Raw genomic sequence first — 8,962 nt, 5'->3', positions numbered from 1 at the left:
TCAAGTCGTAAGGGTAAACAAATTTGACAAACCTTGTGCTGGGACTTGTAGAACATCCCATATAGCATAATATTTATTTTTGCACTCGGAGTTTTGTATTTAATTTTTATTACACAAAGCTTGTATTGATTTTTATAACAAGTGCAGTACGACTTAATTTCTATTTGATTGGAATTGTGACAGGACTCGTCCTGAATTTCTTGGAACCCGCGACGAATCTTGTGGAATTTCAAATATCACACCGATGCCGGGGCCCACTTACTAATACTATAGCCTATTTTCTAAATTAAGGAAATTTCAGCAGTCATCTCTGAAAAATGGACATTTTTCAAATAAGGTAAACCTGTTAAGACACAATTATAACTCAACTGGTAGCATGCACAAATTAATAACATGCAATTTACATAATAGACCTCTGGCCTTACAATCAACCCTAACATGGGCGATTGCAGAGAATAACTAACAAAATTCATTTTACAAACGCAACGGAGTTCAACATAAGTATAAATATATAAAGATTGCCCTACACAAGCTTGGGCTTCAAGTCGCCAACAAATTCAAAACCAAACTTAACAACTCTAATAAATAGGATTCGATAATGGCCAAATGAAATTCCACAAAAATATGGTTTATCTTGGAGCTGCACTTCGGTGAGACCCCAGGCTACCTACGTACAATCACAATTCAGATAATATACGATTATTTAAAATAATACAAACAGTTAAATTTAGATTCATTACAACATCAAATTCGACAAGGCAACCCCTGCACACTTTATGAGTTCCTTTCCCTTTATCAGTTCTTTCCCCTCAACCATACCCTATCCAATGCGTATGTTGTCGAACAACACTTCCCAATCCATGACTTAAACATTCATACCTATGCAGGGTGCTCACGAAGCCCAAATTCAAGAATCTCAACCCGGAAACGAATCCACACATATATGTATATATATATATATATATATATACATACAGAGAGCTTACATTGTTGGATCCCTCAAATAAGCTTATTTGAGGGACACCCCTTGTAGGCCCCACTCCGGATTGTATTTCACTAATCCAACCGTCTATTTTGTAGATACTCATTCAAAGATCATCTCTACAAAAAATCACTTGAATCTGATATCATTTGACCACTCAATTAAGTTATTGAAATTAGTACTTTCCTGAAGCACCGTGTTAATTGATTTTGTAAGACACAATTGGATGTCGAAATGGTTTCCGATTTGTCTAATTTTTTGTAAGGATGATCTATGAATGAAGACTTAAAAAATAGATGGTTTGGATCATTGGGAAAAAAATTGTAGGGTACCCTAAAGGGCGTCCCTCAAATAAAATTATTTGGGGGATCCCTCAATAGAAGGGGACTGTATATATATATATATATATATATAAATACACCCACCTCACACCATTATCATGTACTAGGGGAAAACAATCCAATCCGGGGATCGTTTGATTAGACCACATGAAGAAATCCTCAACAACTATGTGGCCAGGGATGAGCCGTCCATCCGGGGGCTGGGCTAACTAGCACGCACAGCAGAATCCTCAATACTCGTGCGCTTGTGACAAGTCCTACATGAGCAGACTGTCCCGCCAAGGGTCTACGGTAACACCCCTTCAAGGGTGCCCGGGTTCCGATCATATCCAAGTATCCATATCCATGTATCCAAGTATCCATATCCACTGTTTCCAAGTATCAGTATCCAAAGGGAGATACATATGATATTGCACATCATGTACTGGGGAAAGCAATCCAACACGGGGGTCGTTTGGCTGAACCACACGGAGGAATCCTCAACAACCATGTGGCCAGGGACGAGCCGTCCAACCGGGGGACTGGGCTCACCAGCACGCATAGTAGAATCCTCAATACTAGTGCGCCTATGACAAGTCCTACGCGTACAAACTACCCCGCCAAAGGTCTACAGTAACACCCCGTCGAAGGTGCCCGGGTTCCGACATATCCAAACAATATCCACAATCTCCAACTATCCATCAATACTAGAATCCGTAACCAAGGAAGCCCACACGCCGGAAAATCCAATGCCACAGGTGGGTATAGTGACTAAGGAATGTATATATGATGGTGAAGTTCGTAACCCTTATATAAATATTATACAAATAATATTCCCTTCCTTCATTCAATTTTTCCAAATATCTATTCATAGTATAGAAAATAAACTCTCAAGCATATATTCCATAAAGACCCAAAAATAATTCAAATAAAAACCAAAATTTGTTTACACATAATTTCTATAAAATACTAAATTCCACAATTAAAAATAATAGACTTTCGTAAACAACCCTCTATCACCCAATCCATATATTTTAATAATAATCATAATAATATTAAATAATGCTAAATAATAACCCTTAGAGATCTCATATCCTCATTAACCCAAATTAAATCAATTTTCAATCAAAACTTATTTAAGCAGGAAATTTCCATAATAGAAGAACGAGGTACACTTAAACACAAACGTCCACTTATTTCCTAATAATTATAGCCGAGCCCAAGGCTCACCTTCACAACCCACCAATCAAGTATCCCATGCTTATCTATTCCATAATTTCAATTATCAAGATAATGTCCAAGAATTCCATAAGATACTATAAACCATCTCATAATCGCAACATAATCAAAATAACTCAAATAACGGCCAAGACTCGTTTACATGGTCGCTCTAGTACTTCTCGAAGGGTGAAACTACCTCGGTAGACTCACAGTCAACCGAGGGTCAAACCATCCAAACTTGTACAACAAAGAATCTCTACTCTTAGTAAGAAGAGAAAATACTCTAAAGATATTGAATCTTTGGCCAAAGTACACAATGAGAATTGAAACAAGAACGTTTTCAATTACATCCAAGTGAATCATATAACCTAAAGATGTCATGAAAGGACCCGCCCCGAATTTTTCAGAACCCGAGGCGACCCCTTTGGAATTCCCGACATCCTCCCGATGCCAGGCCCAAATACAAAAAAAACCGAGACTTCCTGCCGAAAATTCGGCAGAGTCTCCGCTATAAATTGGACATTTCCCAAAATTTATACCTGCATGAAAACGCATTTAATATTCCCAACTGGCAGCATGCACAATATAATTTCATGCAATTCACACAAATGGCCTTCGGCCTTCCAATAATTCTTAACCGATTACCAAACAATTCAAATACCAAATATGACTAATATTTAGTCTGCGGCTGCACCTAATAACCTTAGGCTACCTACGTACCCTCCTTGAGGGATCAAGCCACACGTAGTTCTTCCATAAAACCCACTTCCACACATCGGCGATACCTTATTTCATTTCTCTGTATTTCACATATTCTCCTCATACGCCGGTACAACCAACGCCACGTATGGGGCCTGTCAACACGCCGGATAACCTACGCCACGTGCGACCATGCCATACTATCATAATATCTCCCCATACGCCGGTACAACCAACGCCACGTATGGGGTCTGTCTCAACGCCGGATAACCTACGCCACTCGAGACCTGCACATCATATCACATAACTCCCCATACGCCGGTACAACCAACGCCACGTATGAGGCCTGTCCCAACGCCGGATAACCTACGCCACGCGGGACCTCAATTTCATATCACAAATCTCCCCATACGCCGGTACAACCAACGCCACGTATGGGGTCTGTCGACACGCCGGATAACCTACGCCACGTGCGACCTCAACACAATATCACAATAGCTCCCCATACGCCGGTACAACCAACGCCACGTATGGGGCCTGTCTCAACGCCGGATAACCTACGCCACGTGAGACCTGAACATCATATTACATATCTCCCCATACGCCGGTACAACCAACGCCACGTATGTGGCCTGTCCCAACGCTGAATAACCTACGCCACGCGGGACCTAACTTTCACTTGGTGGTACTTGTAGTGAATCCAACATCCGGGGAGGTACCTAAAGTAGTACATATAGCACTCCATAATCTCCCTTGGAAAGGTGAGATTACTCCGGGAGACTCACGGTCAACTAAGGGTCAAACTACTCTAACCCTGGTCAAACGGACCTGCGGAACCCACGACCTCCAATTTCCGATCCGAAAGTCCCTATGGGTTCTACCAGGTACAGGACACTTGTCCTGCAAGTTTAGTTCAGATCGGACGGTCGGATCGCTCACGATCGCACGATCTGACGGTTAATATAAAATATAAATTTAAAAATTATTATTCGGAACATCCTGGGCTCTGATTTACGATCCGTGAATTCCTACACGATCCTAGAAATACCTAGATTAACATATATTAAATTTGGGACCATCCAACGGTCCCAACCTATCGAACCCGGATAACGCACAATATGCGAATATCCGTTCGATAGTCAAACGACTTCCGAATTGAGATCCGCGAAATCCTACGCACTCGTGACAACCTAAGGATCTCATCGGAACACATTGCTACTTTTTCTACAATGCCCACGCGCCGCCGCACGCGCTGGCAGCGCGTGGGTGCCCAAAGCGATAACGCTTCGCCGGAAAATCTCAAAACCATGGCTCCAAACTCCTACCCTAGGTATAACACCCTATTTGGAGCCACTTTTGTTCTTGGACCTACCCCAAAAAGTGGCCGGAAATGGCCGATCACGGCGGCCGAAGTTCGGCCGATTTTCAATTCGAAAATCGAGTCGTCTACGCTAAGAATCGATCTAATCCTACCCAACAGGCAGCTAGAGCATGAAAAATAGGTGAGAAACCATACCTTGCTCGTCGGATTTGGTGGCCGGAGGAGGGAGATCGACGGCGGCGAAGATCGGACGACGTCGGCCGCTTCTCCTCCATTTTCCGGCGAAACCGCGGCGGCTGGAGGCGAGAGACGGCTGGGGCTGGAAGAGGACGACGCCCCGGTCATTTTGGTACCGGCCCCGTCCACAGCCGTGGCCGGTGGTCGGAGTTGCGAGGAGAGAGAGAGGGAGAGCTGACGGGAGAGAGGGAGAGGTCGCGGGAGAGAGAGAGACCCGCGGGGGAGAGAGAGAGAGAGAGAGAGAGAGAGAAAACCAGATTTTTATAAAAAAATCCCATTTTGAAATATTTACGATTGTGCCACTGGGCTTCTTTCGACCATATCTCTCTCGTTACAATTCCGATTCGAGCCCACTACGTGTCTATGAACTCGTCTCAGTATGACCTATCCAAAAATACAAGTCACAGTCCCAAACTCTCTCCGGTTAAAAATATGACTAAAATACCCTCAAATAATTAAATAATTAAATAAGAGTTAAATTCGGGGTCGGGGTGTTACATGTCATGTTAAGGGATTCGATACAAGTTAACCATATCCCAACAACACGACATAGAGTGTTGTAATGAAGAATAACTGAATTGCATTGTAATCACAAACTAACTAGGTTCTCAAAATAAATTTTATTTAGTTTGGGCAGCCATGACATACTACTAAGTGTCAATCAAGGTTTGTGGAAGCCCTGTAAGGACTAATGTATGGATTGAGAATTGAAAAGAGAATAAATGATTTTGCGGCTTGGTCAAAATCAAACTCAAAGTCAAAAGTTAAAGTCAAAGGTCAAATCATAGACCGAGACTTGACGCAGTCAACACAAGGTTGACTTGGACCAATGCTTGTTAGACAAGTTAGTGATTTAATTTATTAAGTCATTAAATCAATTAAACTAATTAGATTAGCTTAATGAATTAATTAAAGTTTTGAAACTTTAGTTTTGGTCTTAATGACTTAAGCATTTAAAGGAAAATGGACCTTATAGACTTAGGCAAAGTGTGACACATTATAAGGTTAATGTGGTAGACCAAAGTAGATCAAAAAGGCCAAAGAAGAGGAGGGTGCGGCACATGAGGTCTCTTTAGTGGCACATGTGTGATAATACGTCTCTATATGATTGTAGTCATAGCACAACAGCTCCTTAGGGTTTCAAGTTAGGCGTTTTGGAAGAGAGGAAAACATCAAGCCTCTCTCTCAAACACTTCCTTAGCTGGCCACCATAAAGAAGAAGGGCTAGCACCTCTTCTTCTTCTCTTGGTTCTTTATTCTCTCATTCTCATTCTACCTTGGTGAAGATACTTTGGGGAGGCATAACCATATTGTGTCTATTTGGATAACAAGGTGGAGAATCAACAACTAAGGGACAACTCCCTCTACTTGAATACCATTTTGGGATTCAAGATATGCTCCAAAATTAACCTCACTTTCTACATTCTTTTTAATATGTGATATTAGTATTAAACGTGTAAACTTTCATAAACCTATAAAGATTGGGACCTATATTGAGACTTGCATGAATCTCTAGTTTTTTCTAGCTTTCGCTTTTATTTGATTTCATATTTGATATGCATAGGCTAGATGATTTGTTTTCTCATAGCTTTTAGGAAATTTAGAAATCCCTACACCTAATTTTCCCTTCGTGCGTCACTTTTAGTTTGAAGAACAATGGACAACCGATCAAGAATGTGAAAAAATAGTTCAAGAAGGGTGGCAACCTGGGGATTCTCCTACGGCTAATATTTCTCTTTGTGCTCAACGTATATCGTCCTGGAAGCATCAAAAGTTCGGTCAAATGAATTCTAAAATCCTGTAACAACCCGGTCCTAAATAAATTAGTGAATATTAATTTATTGAGAGAAAATACCATTTTACCCATAAAATATTTTATTAAGATTAAAATTGACTTTTTGACCAGGAAGAAATTTGGGAATTTCGACTCTACCGTTGCGTAGAGCACGGCGAGATGAGTTCATAGACATGTGGTGGGCTCGAATCAGAGTTGTAACGAGAGAGATATGATCAAAAGAAACTCAGTGGCATAATCGTAATTATTTTAAAATGCGATTTTTATAAAAACAGAAATCTCTCCTCTCCCTCCCTCGTCACGAACAGCCCCCCCTTCGTTTTTCACAGCCGCCACCCTCCAAGGCTGTCGCCGCCACCACAGTCCACGACCGACCTCGAGACCGTTCCCATTCGAACCGCCACCTCTCCCTCGTCCTTTCGTGACTGGTCTCAGCCATCCCCGTCCACTGTGCTTGACAAGACCCGCCCGAAATTTCCCAGAACCCGAGACGAATCCTGTGGAAATTCCCGACATCACTCCAATGTCGGGCTCACTTCTAAAACTATATCCTTTTTCCCAAAAAGGAATAAGGGCACAAGACTTTCTACCAAAATTTCTGCAAAGTCTCCTCTGTAAATTGAACATTGCCCAAAATTTCAACCTGCATAAAACGCATTTTATATCCACAACTGGCAGCACGCACAATATAATTTCATGCAATTCACATAAACGGCATTCGGCCTTTGGCCTTCCAATAATCCACAACAAACCACAAACGGCATTCGGCCTTTGGCCTTCCAATAATCCACAACAAACCACTAAGTACGCCATCAACTCAAATCATACCTTAAACAAGGCGAACAACAAATTCCAATATGAGTTATGAATACTAAATACAACATACATCATCTAACTTTTCCAATCCCAACATACGAGGTTTTAACCTCCTAACACAGTCACAACTCGTTTTCACCCAAATCTCAAGACCAACGACAAGGTCCGAATCAACCTCAATAAAACAACATGACTAACATTTAGTCTGCGGCTGCACCTAGTAACCTTAGGCTGCCTACGTACCCTCATTAAGGAATCAAGCCACACGTAGTTCTTCTTATTAAAACCCGATTCCAAACCCATACAATACCTTTATTCATCTCTCTGTTATTCACAATATCTCCCCATACGCAGGTACTGCCAATGCCACGTATGGGGTCTGTCAACACGCCGGATAACCTATGCCACGTGTGACCTCAACATAATATCACAATATCTCCCCATACGCCGATACTACCAACGCCACGTATGGGGTCTGTCAACACACCGGATAACATATGCCACGTGCGACCTCACATAATATCACAATACATCCCTATACGCTGGTACAACCAACGCCACGTATGGGGTATGTCAACACGCCGGATAACCTACGCCACGTGCGACCTCAACATACTATCACAATATCTCCTCATATGCCGGTACAACCAACGCCACGTATGGAGTATGTCAACACGCTGGATAACCTACGCCATGTGTGACCTCAACATATTGTCACATAATCTCCCCATATGCCGGTGCTACCAACGCCACGTATGAGGCATGTCCACATGCCGGATAACGTATGCCACGTGAGACCTAACATTCACAGGGTGGTACTTAGGGTAGTGCGTATAGCACTTCAAACTGACATTCTCTCACTTATCTAAACTAATACTAGAGGTATTCCCATTTTAATGATACCAGTCTATAGTAGACTGCAACGTAATTTAATCATAAAAATAATATTATTTCTAGACCAACGATCATTCACATAAACATGAATTTCATAGTTTTCATTATTAAAATAATATCTAAAAGTTTCCTAAAATAAAAATAAACACTCTAAAAATCTCAACTTAGTCAACACAGCTCAACAACACTCAAGACCTTTCACTAGAGTCATAATAATTTTCCTAGGAAGGCAAAACTACCTCGGAAGACTCACGATCAACCAAAGGTCAAAACTACCCAAACTTGGTCAAACGGGCCCACGGGGCCCACAACCTCCAAATTCTGATCTGAAAGTTCCTGTAGGTTCTATAAGTTATAGGACACTCGTCCTACAAGTTTGGTCCAGATCGGACGGTCGGATCGCTCACGATCGCACGATCTGATGGTTATTATAAGCTTAAACTTTAAATTATTAAATCGAAACATCTGGGGCTTCGATTCACGATCCGTGTATTCCTACATGATCCTAGAATTGCCTAGATTAATCGATAATAAATTCAAGACCATCCAACAGTCCCAACCTATCGAACTCGGATAACGAGCAATAGGCGGTATCCGTTCGATAGTCAAACGACGTTCGAATTGAGAACCGCGAAATCCTACGCACTCGTGACAACCTAAGGATCTCATTGAGACAA

The sequence above is a fragment of the Prunus persica genome, chromosome G1, assembly GCF_000346465.2.
Source record: "Prunus persica cultivar Lovell chromosome G1, Prunus_persica_NCBIv2, whole genome shotgun sequence".
In the NCBI taxonomy this organism is placed as follows: Eukaryota; Viridiplantae; Streptophyta; class Magnoliopsida; order Rosales; family Rosaceae; genus Prunus; species Prunus persica.
The sequence above is the reverse complement of the archived record's forward strand: the minus strand, read 5'-3'. Positions refer to the sequence as shown.